Source organism: Sarcophilus harrisii, chromosome 1 (assembly GCF_902635505.1).
Source record: "Sarcophilus harrisii chromosome 1, mSarHar1.11, whole genome shotgun sequence".
Taxonomy (NCBI): Eukaryota; Metazoa; Chordata; class Mammalia; order Dasyuromorphia; family Dasyuridae; genus Sarcophilus; species Sarcophilus harrisii.
Genome location: NC_045426.1, coordinates 690915294 through 690927059, shown reverse-complemented (window position 1 = coordinate 690927059; position 11766 = coordinate 690915294).

The window sequence follows — 11766 nt, the reverse complement described above, 5'->3', positions numbered from 1 at the left end:
AGGAAAAGTGAGAAGGGAACAAGCATTTATTAAGCACCTCCAATATGGCAAATGCTACATTAAACATTTTATAAATATTATCTCATTTGATATTCCCAACAACGTTGGGATATAGGTATTATTTTACCCTTATTTTACAGCTGAGGGAAATGAGGCAGCCTTGCCCATTGTCACATAGCTAATAGGTATCAGAGGCTAAATTTGAACTTGGGTTTTTCTGACTCTCTAACCCCTAGACCACTTAGCTTCCAACAGCCCTGCAATATAGGTACAGCAGGGGTTGGTATCCCCATTTTACAGATGAGGGTCTCAGAGAAGAAGAATGACCCATCCAAGATTACACAGCTAGGCAGGCCTTGAACTCTGGTTTCTCCTGGCTCCAATTCAAATACTGTTTCCACTCCAGCACACGGCTTCTAAACAAATAGAAGAGAACAGATTTTGGAGAGCTGGAATAAGGCCATACTTTGAAAACAAAGATAACACTATTGACCCAGCCTGAGCAGAATGTAGACTTTGCTTCTCCAGCCTTGGAAGCCTATTTCCAGTAGACAATCTGATGTAACAGATAGAGCCTTCATCTCTCCACAGGTCCTCAAGTACACAGCAAGATTTTTCTCATGAGTTCAGGACATGAAGAAACAATGGGATCATCTCCCATCTTCCTGCAGTTAGAGGAAATAGTCTTGGAGAGAGCACTTTGGCTATAAGAGAGGGGAGGATTCTGGTCTAAAATCCAGCCTGGGCCCCAAGAGACAGCTTGGAAATTTGCTCTCCTCACTTCCATTCCCCCCACATACACACACCAATAAATATACCCCAGATCTCACCTCCCCCATTCTTAAAATAAGGGATTTGATCCACATTAACCTCCTCTCCAGAGTCTGTCTGCCGTGAGGATGAGGTGACATGGGGAGGAATGAGGAATTAGTGCCCAAAAAATTCATGAGGAAGAGAATCTTGCAAAAGCAGATCTCATCTAGCACATTCATTGGAACTGACAGGTATATCAACTGCCAAGGTTTTAAACATGGCCCAGAATTAAACAGTGGAGGGAAAATAGACAGGAATCATGTGTAGGAGGAGATGGTGCTGGAGCCAAGTCTTGAGGGGAATTCGGGATTCCAAGAAGCCACAGTGAAGACTGAAGGCACTATAGGCGCAGACTTGCAAAAACTGGGAGGGAGGATGGAATATTGTGGGACGGTAAAAGACTTTAAAAGCCCACAGAGAAGTTGACATCTTCTTTTTTAAATGTTTCTTTTTTTCTTGTATTCTCTCTATCTCAGCCGTCTGTTCTCCATCTCTATATCTTTCTGATCCTGTATGTCTATTTCTCTCTATTCCTCTGCGTATATAGACCCTTTGTCTCTACTTCTATTTCTCTGTTTTCATATTTTCCATCTGCCTTTGAATTTCCCTCTGCCTCTGTGTGTGTGTGTGTGTGTGTGTCTGAGTCCGTTTCTTTCTTTCCATCTCTGTTGTTTCTCTTTGTGTGCCTTTTTCTCTGTATCTTTTTCCTCTGCTTTTACTTTTCTATTCTCCCTCTTTCCTTCCTTTTCTATTCCACAGATGAAACTGTTTACCTTCTTCAATCTCTTAATTATTTGTGTTTTACTATCATTTAAAAATAAAATATCAGGAAAGAAAGAAAAAAAATAAGCCAACCACTGGAATCTTATGTAAGGAGGCCATTTTTTACCATAATCCTTCCTTCAGTTCCCAGTTCTCTGGAGCCAAGACTCGGTGCTCCTTCCCAGCCTCTCTCTCTCTCTTTTTCTCTCACGGAGTTGTAATTCTTAATAAGATCGGGCCGTTAAAAGCCATCGATTCCACTCTGGATCACTCTTGCCGTCTCCCCCACCTCACAACCCACCCCGACACACGCACACGATCCCCATCCCTTTCCTCCTGCATCGAAATAAATACCATAAAAAGTGTGACGCCCCACTGTGGTCTGAACTAATATTTAAAATGCAAAATCACTGTGGAGGGTCCCCCCCTCCACCCTTGTCTTGCAGTAAAAAGATATAAACAGAATAAATTACCTCTCTAGCACGGATTATGAGAATACCCATCTCCTGACCTGAATTTTAAGTCTTCCCTCCCTTGTAGCTCCATACTCTGATGATTTATGGAAAGCCAGTGGCTTCTCTGCATATTTTCTCTGTTCAGCCAAGTGATGGAGTTTACCCTTCCTATACCATTAAAGATATTAACAACTGGACTACCTATCACTGCAAATGAGCCATTCTGATGATGAACTGAAATCTCAATAGAGCTTCTCCAAGAGCAGGCACACGAGCTCTCCTTCTCTGACTGGCCCCCAGCCCGGCAAGGCCAGGCTCTCTGCCACTTGTTCCCTAATTTCCTTTCAGGGTTGAATGGGTCCCAAGAGCCTACATTAGTGTTTTCAGGGCATGGGGGCAAGGAGGGGGTGGCAGCTGAGCCTAGTGGTAAAGGCACACTTCATAGGCTCATTGATTTAATGCTAAAAAAGTCATTAATTCTAACCCCCTCATTATACAGAGGAGAAAAATGAAGAGCTAGAAAGTTCCAATGACATAGCCAAGGTCATGCGGGCAGGGAAGGTGGGTGCTGTGCCCTGGGCAAATGAGCCGAAGCTTTCCCCTAGTTGGGGAGAATATAGTAGAGGGCACTGCCCTGTGGAGAAAAAGGGAAGACAGAGATCCTGGGAGACCAACTTGAGCTTTTTTCCTAAGAAGGTTAATCTTGGTAGAAGGCAGATGAGAGGAGGGATTCGTTCTAGCCCCCAATTTGTAGCTACTTAATTAATCTTATCAAATAAGTTTAAGTGGTAACGTGGCATTTTGGACAGAACATCACCCTGAGTCACGAAGCCTGGGCCCCTCTATAAGAACAGAAATCTCATTAGAGGTGCCATTCTGCAATTTCTTTCAAGGTTCAATTCAAGTGCCAGATACCAGTGCCTTCACTCTCAGTTCCCCTGTATGTTTGGTGGGCACTCTCTCTCCTGAATAGACTGCAAGGTCCTGGAGGGCAGAGATTTTTGTCTTTCACTTTAGTTTTTCTTTTCCCAGCATCTAGCACAGGAACTAGCACATAATAGGTATCCGATAAGTGTTTGTTGATTGACTGGGCTTTCCCTATGAAATCACAGAGGGGAAAATCCCTAAGGTGCTGAGTTCTATTGTTGGAGAGGGAGATTTCTCACCAGGAGTCTCCTGATAATATCACAGGTCCAGATTGTCTTCCATGCCTGGGATACACTCCTTCCTTGCTTCCAACTCACAGAGCCCCTTTCTTCCCATCAGATCCATCTCAGGCACTATCTTCTGATGTCTACAAGTGTTAGTGCTCCATTCCAAATCATGTCATATTTAATTCATAGATTATCAAATTTATATTTTAATTTAGCATATTTATATATATCAAATTTATATTTTCATTTAGTATATTTTATATTTTCAATACTTAGTATATTTATTATAGTATATTTTATATACTTCTTTCCTCCACCATTAGAATGTAAACTCATTATAAATAGAAATTATTTCACTCATTTAGTATATTTTATATTTTCATTGATAAAATATTTTATATTTTCAATATTTAGTATATTTATTATAGTATATTTTATATACTTCTTTCCTCCACCATTAGAATGTAAACTCATTATAAACAGAAATTATTTCCCTCTTTGTACTTGTATTTCATGCCTACCACAGTGCAAGCACACTGTAGGTGCTTAAGAAATACTTTTTTGATTGGTTGGAGGAAAAAACCCAACAGCTAGATGCTGAGCTCCATTATTTCTTCAGTATTCTTAGCACCTGACACATTCACAAGTTCTGTTGACCCCACCCTAATTATAATTCTGGAAACAACAGACAATAGGAACAAAGCTGTTGGGGGCTTTAGATGATTTTTTTCCCCTAGTATCTCAGGGAGGAGATCTGAGGAAGCAAAAAAATCACACCAAATTCAGAATCAGCAGAGACCTGGGTTCAAACCTTGATTTTGATACTTAAAGTTATGTGACCATTAGAAAGTCACTGAATTTCTCAAAGCTTAATTCTCTTCATCTATAAAAGTTGGCTAATCCTCCCCAGGCTCCTACTTGTTGGAAACTCCAATGAAAATATGCATGTATATACCATTTTGTAAATCATAATTTATCCGATTAATTTTAGCTATTGTTATTTGTCTCTTAGGCCAAACAGAACGTAGCCCTTCTCTATGTTGAGGTCAAAGCTTCTATTTGTTTCTATTTATTTTCTCTGTCTTCCATCTCTCCTTACCCAGTGATTCCTTTCTTTTCTATTCCCTAAATATATACCCAGGTATCCCTAATCCTTAAAAAAAAAAAAAGCAATTTAACTCCATCATCTTTTATTATCATATATCTCCTCTGATTTCCCCTGACAAGCTCCTGGAAATTGTTATCTGTACTCCTTATCACCATGTCCTTACTTTTGCCCCCAGAATTTCAGAATTTGAGAGGTGGAAAGGACCTGAAGAACCATACAGTTTTGTTCTGTCTCCTTTTTATAGCCAGCCCTTCCCATACTTGAAGATAGCTAACTTATATCTGCAAAATCCTTTCTTCTCTAAAATACCAATGCCCACTTCCTTTAATCTAATGTAATATAGTTTCCAACCCTATCACCTAACTAAAACTGCTCTTTCCAAGGTTACCAGTGATCTCTTAACTCAGGGGTCCTCAAACTTTTTAAATAGGGGGCCAGTTCACTGTCCCTCAGACTGTTGGAGGGCCGGACTATAGTAAAAACAAAAACTTGGTTTTGTGGGCCTTTAAATAAAGAAACTTCGTAGCCCTGGGGGAGGGGGATAAACGTCCTCAGCTGCCGCATCTGGCCTGCGGGTCGTAGTTTGAGGACCCTAGTGACTTAACTGATAAATCTGATGCTCCTTCTCTAGGCACATCCTAATGATTTCTCTGTCAGAATTTTTGACAGCGTTGACCACCCTCTTCTTCACTTAATTCTCTTGTTTTTCATGATGTAGATCTTTGACTGTCTGACTTACCAACCTGACCATTACTTTTGAGTCTACTTTATTAGGTCATTAGTCACATCTGATCCCTTAAGCATGAGTCCTGAGTCCCTTTCTCTACTTTCTTTGAACTTTCTCTTCTGGGGAATCTTCTCGGTTCTTATAGGTTCATTTATCATCTCCATGCATATAGCCCCCAAACCTTTATCTCTATCCTTAATTTCTCCTTTGAACTCTATTCCAACATTGTATAACTACTCTCTTCACACTTCTAATCTCTCCTTCCTCTAATCTATCCACCATAAGCTGCCTAATTAATATTCTCTATATACAGTCTTACCACAGCATTGCGCAGCTCAGTAATTTTCCTGTGACTCTCTGTTGCCTCATATAAAAAACAAAGATTGCCATTTTAAGCCCTTTTTTCTGACCTCTGCCTTTCTCTACAGTCTGATTTCATATTCTTCCCCTTTTTATACTCTGCAATCCAACCAGAAATTCAGACATGAGTAACTATTCTTTAAACTTAACATGGTATCTCCCAAATTTGTGTGTTCTCATTGGGAGGAACCCATCCCTGGATGGAAATGCTTCTCCATACATAAGATCATAGAGCTGGAAGATTTCTCAGGGGACATCTAGGCCATCTTTTCATTTTACAAATGAGGAAATTAAATTCTTTAGAAATTACATGATTAGGGTCAGCTAGGTGACCAGCCCTCAAGTCAGAAGGATCTGAGTTCATATTTGACCTCAGACACTTAACACTTCCTAGCTGTGTGACTCTGGGCAAGTCACAACCCCAATTGCCTCAAAAAAAAAAAGAAAAGAAAAGAAAAGAAAGAAAAAAGAAATTATATGATTTGCCTATGTGGAATCCTAGTCTTCTGACATAAGATGCAGGACTTTTACCACTGTACTACTTTCAGCTCTTAGCTTCCATTATGATTTGAAGCAAGTGCCAGCCCCTATTAAGAGGTCTTTATTGACAGCCCCCCAATTATTGCTTTCTACCTCCTCAAATTACATTAAATTCAATTAATTGTCACCAGAATGCATCACCCACGGCCAAAAATAGAATTTAAGTCCTGGAAGATAGGAACTATTTCATTTGGTCATTGAATTGATAGCAGTCAACAAATGCACTAATTTAATGCTTACTGTATGCACTGATTTAAATCTGTATGACAAGCACTGTGCTGCTCACTGGAGCTGCAAAGAAAACCAAAAATAACCCCCATTCTCAAGGAGCTCACATTCTGTAACACAAATACTCAAATATTGAAAAAAAAATACATAGAATCCATGGAAAGTTATCTTAGAGGGGAAGGTACTAGCATCTGGGGAGATTGTAAACCCCCTGTATTTGGGGAGATGACCTGAGTCTTGAAATAAGCCAGGGAAAACAAGAGTCTGAGAAGAAGGAACGTAGCATTCTAGGCATCTGGTAGAGATGATGAAAAGAAGATGGAGTTTCTTGTTTCAGAAACCAAAGGAAAGCCGGAGTAACTGGATCATAGAATTCATAAGAAGGGAACCAAGTCTAAGGAACCCAAGTCTAAGAAAACCAGAAAGGGAAGAAGGTGCCAGATGTGAAAGGCTTTAACAACCACACAGAGGATTTTATATTTGATGCTGAGGGTAATAGAGCGCCAATGCAGTTTATTGAGTGAGAGTCGTGAGGGGACACAATCGTGCCCCTCACTTTAGGGAAAAACTGTTTTGGCAGATGAGAGGAGAATGAATGGGTATGGGGAGAGGCCTGGGAAAGGAAACCCAAGCAGAAAGCTATTGCAAAAGATGATTGCAAAGTAGACAGGAAGCTGTAAGATCGGGATAGTATATGAGAACGGAGGGAAAAGGTGACTAATGATATTGTAAAGTTAGAACAAGACAGCAATAGATTGAGATTTGAAGTAAATGAAAAAGGATATGGGAAAGGAAGGGAAGGGAAGGGATATGGAAAGGAAAGGAAGGGATATGGAAGGGAAAGGAAGGAAGGGGAAGAGAAGGGAAAGAAAGGAAAGAGAAGGGAAGGAATATAGAAAGGAAGGGAAGGGGTGTGGAAGGGAAGGAAAGGGATATGGAAGGGGAAGGAAGGAAGGGGAAGAGAAGGGAAAGAAAGGAAAGAAAAGGGAAGTAATATGGAAAACAAGAGAAGGGAAGGGAATAAATAATTATACAGCACCTACCAAATGTCAAGTACTATGTTAAGTTCTTTTTATAAATATCTCACTGGTTCCTCACAACAATCTATTTTACAATTGAAGAAACTCCAAAATGAGGATAATGAGAGGTCAAATAATTTACCCAGGATCACTCAGCTAGTTTCTGAGTCTGGATTTGAACTCATGTCTTCTCTAACCCTAGCTGCACTGGCTGCTACTAGAAAGAGAAGAGTCGGAGATGACATCAGGCTTATGAGCTGGATGACTGGCAGAATGGGAGTGCCCTTGACAGTCACAAGGAAGTTGGGGAAAGTAGAAAGTTTAGGGGAAAGATAATAAATTCCATTGTAGGTATTTCTGGAACATCCCGTTTAAGATATCCCAAAGACCAAAAGTTGGTGGTGTCAAGGCTACTGACAATGCAGAGGAAAAGTTAGGGCTGTATATTGAGATCTGAGAATGCTCTTCATAGAGATATCATTGAGTCCATGAAAGCAAATGAGATCATCAAGCAAGAGAGAATGTTATCAGGACAGATCCTTAGGGAACACACAAAGTAAGTAAGCTTGACCTGGATGGAAATCCAACAGAGGATACTGGGAAGGAATAGCCAGACGAGTAGCAAGAAGACTGGGAGAGAATGGTGCCATGAAAACCTAAAGAAAAAATAGTACAAGAAGAGAGGATCAACAGTGGAGAAGACTGCAGAAAGCTCCAGCATCTTGAGGATTGAGAAAAAGCCATTAAAGTGGTCAATTAAGAGACTACCAGTGGCTTTAGAGGGATCAGCTTCAGATAAATGAAAATAGGAGACAGATTGTAAAAGTGTGAGGAGAAGGATGGGGGCACTGAGTATAGTCAGCTTTCTTCAGGATTTTAGTAGCAAAGGGGAGGAAAGATACAGCCTGGTGGTAAGCAGGAATGGTAGAATCATGTAGAAGTTTATGAAGGATAGGAGAGACATGGGTATGTTTGGAGGCAACAGAGCAGAAACCAGGAGGCATAGGGAGACTGAAAATCGAGCAGAAATTACAGAGCAGAGCAAGCCGGAAGGCCTGGGATCAAGGGTGTATGTAAAGGGGGTGGCTTAGCAAGGAAAAAATAACACCTCTTTGTGAGAGATATGTATGAGGGAGGAGATGGTGGGAGAAATCATCTGAATAATGTGAGCTGAAGAGTAGAGAAAAGGAAATTCTTGAGAGCAATGGGGGAGGCTCGAGGAAGGAGGAAGAGATTTATAGTTGCTGCTGTGATGAGTGAGAGAGTGAACCAATTAGGGAGATGTAAAGGAACTGACTTACCGCAATGAGAGCCTGGCAGAAGTTATGTAACATAAATTTGTAGTGGACCAAGTTAGTACAATTTTGTGATTTTCTTCAGCTCTATGCAGCAGGACATGAATAGGAATAAAGGTTGGGGAGAGTAATTCCCAAACGGGGTTCCATAAGGCATGATTGTCAATAGTACAAGGAGGCAAGGAATTCCAGTAGAGATAGTGTCAAGGCTAAATGACTTGCTGAAGGTTTGATATAGGAAAAGAATACCGAATATAGGCAGAAAGGATTGATAACCTAGAAAAGAATTGAGGAGTGAAGGGATTAGAGGTCCCAATGAGAAGTCAAAGGAAGAAGTAAAAATGGAATGATAAAAGGTTATGAAGAGAGAAAAGAATTTCAGAGTTCACAAATATGAAAATGGAATCTCTGTGTATGATGAATGGTAAGAACAATAATAAACTATTTCTGGCTGGAGTAGGGTAGAGGAATTGGTCATGGGAATTGACTACGTTGAAGAACTAGGAAGTTAGGGTACATGAGGGAGTATCGTTATGTATGCTGAAGTCCCATAGCACAAGGGGAAGAATGGAAAAATGGACTGTTCAAGAACTGAACTCCCTGGGGAAGGAAGGAAAATATCCTAGGTGTTAATGGATAGTGACTAGTGGGATCTGACCTGAGCGGCCTGTGTGAATAGCAGGAACCTCAAAGTCGGAGAAGTTGCTGAGTCAAAATGGTAAAGGAAGAGTCTGGCATGGCAATGAGGAGCAAGAGAAATTTCAGCTCTTCCACCAACAACCAAGGAGTATAGGAGGGTATGAGGAAAAAATTGCAGCCATTGCTGGGGAGGGTGACTAGGGAAGCTGTAACATTATGAGGAATCTGTGTTCCAGTGAAAGTTAGAAGATGGAGTGAGAAAGAAAAAGGTTTAAGATGAGAACAAGTTTGTTGATGATGAAACATCAGGAGGGGAAGACCTGGCTCGGACTGTGGAAGAAAGGGTTGAAGAGAGCAAGAGCAAGAAAATAAGAGGGAAGTGGACACATTTGTGCAAAAATGTAGCAGCTCTTTTTGGAGTGGCAAAGAATTGAAAAATGCATAGATGCCCATCAATTGGGGAATGACTGAAATAGGAATGGTATATGAAAATAATTGAATTTTATTGTTCTATAAAAAAATGATGAACAAGTAGATTTTAGAAAACCCTGAAAAGATTTACACGAACTGATGCTGAGCAAAACAAGCAGAACCAGGAGTACATTGTACACAGTAACAACAAGGTTGTGGGATGATCAACTATGACAGACTTGGCTCTTGTCAGTGAGTCAATGATCCAAATCAATCCCAATAAACTTTGAATGGAAAATGCCATCTTCACTCATCCAAACTATGGAGACTGAATGTAAATCAACACTTGCTATATTCACTTTTTTCTTTTTCTTCTGTTTTCTTTTTTTTCAAGGTTTTTCCCTTTTGTTCTGATTTTTCCATCTCAACCTGATTCATAAGAATGTAGATTTTAAAAAATGAATGTAGTTGTGAACGAATCCAACCATTTTGGAGAGTAGTTTGGAACTATGCTCAAAAAGTTATCAAACTGTGCATACCCTTTGATCCAGCAGTGTTACTACTGGGATTATATCCCAAAGAGATTATAAAGAAGGGAAAGGGACCTCTATGTGCACGAATGTTTGTGGCAGCCCTTTTTGTAGTGGCTAGAAACTGGAAACTGAATGGATGTCCATCAGTTGGAGAATGGCTGAATAAATTGTGGTATATGAAAATTATGGAATATTACTGTTCTGTAAGAAATGACCAACAGGATGATTTCAGAAAGGCCTGGAGAGACTTACACGAACTGATGCTGAGTGAAATGAGCAGGACCAGGAGATCATTATATACTTCAACAACAATACTAGATGATGACCAGTTCTGATGGATCAGGCCATCCTCAGCAACAAGATCAACCAAATCATTTCTAATGGAGCAGTAATGAACTGAACCTAGCTATACCCAGAAAAAGAACTCTGGGAGATGACTAAAAACCATTACATTGAATTCCCAATCCCTATATTTATGCACACCTGCATTTTTGATTTCCTTCACAAGCTAATTGTACAATATTTCAGAGTCTGATTCTTTTTGTACAGCAAAATAACGTTTTGGTCATGTATACTTATTGTGTATCTAATTTATATTTTAATATATTTAACATCTACTGGTCATCCTGCCATCTAGGGGAGGGGGTGGGGGGGTAAGAGGTGAAAAATTGGAACAAGAGGTTTGGCAATTGTTAATGCTGTAAAGTTACCCATGTATATATCCTGTAAATAAAAGGCTATTAAATTAAAAAAAAAAAACCCAAAAAGAGCAAAAAAAATAGACATCTGGGAATAGAAAGCAGCATCAGGATTACAGTTCAGCATCTCTGGAAAGGAGAAGAATGTGAAAGCGTGGGAGCATGTTAATCACGGAGTCCTAAGTCCAAGCAGTTTATCTGTGGCTGGGGTCCATAGAGCGAGGCAGATAGGTGAAATGGCCCAGAGTGTTCCTTGAGGTCCAATCTTGTGAACCTCAGGTGCTGATCAGGTGTTCTACAAAGTCTTAGAGACAAGCAGGGGCATTTGGAAGTATGGCATGGAGCAGTTTAGCCAGGAGACAGAATATGTCAATGGAAAGAATATAGAATGTAAGCGCTGGGAAGGGTTTTAGAATGTGAAATGCCAGAGCTAGAAGAGGTCTTAGAACAGGAAATATCAGAGCTGGGAGGGACTTTAGAACAAGGGGTATCAGAGCTGAGAGGGGCCAGCTCCCAGCTTGGGCATTCTCTATTCTGAAAATTCTTCTAGCCCTGACAGTCTATATTCTATGGCCCTGTTCTGTTCTGACAGTCCATATTCTAAGGTCCTTCCCAAATATCAGTTTGATGACCCTTCTGCTTTGCTGAATCAAACATCAGTGACTCATCAGCAGCTTGAATATTAAATGCCATGGACCCCAGTAACTATCCCAAGATCTATGTCTCATACCCTTCTTCTTTTCTTATGGGCTCCTACCTTTCATGTGCCTCAAGACACTAGTTCAGCAGGTAAGAATTCCTCCCACTCTCCCTTGACTTCTTTTTCACCTTATTTCAGAGTAAGCAAGACCAACTACAGTTAACCCTCTCTCTTTTCTGGAATAAAACCATAGAGCTCATATTAGTGGGACCCAAGGGCCCATAGCTGCCTAGATACAAAGACAGGCTTAATACCAATATTATATCAGTCTCAAAGTCTGCATTTCATGTGTGTGAAGTAAGATTCCTCCCTTACTTGAGCTCT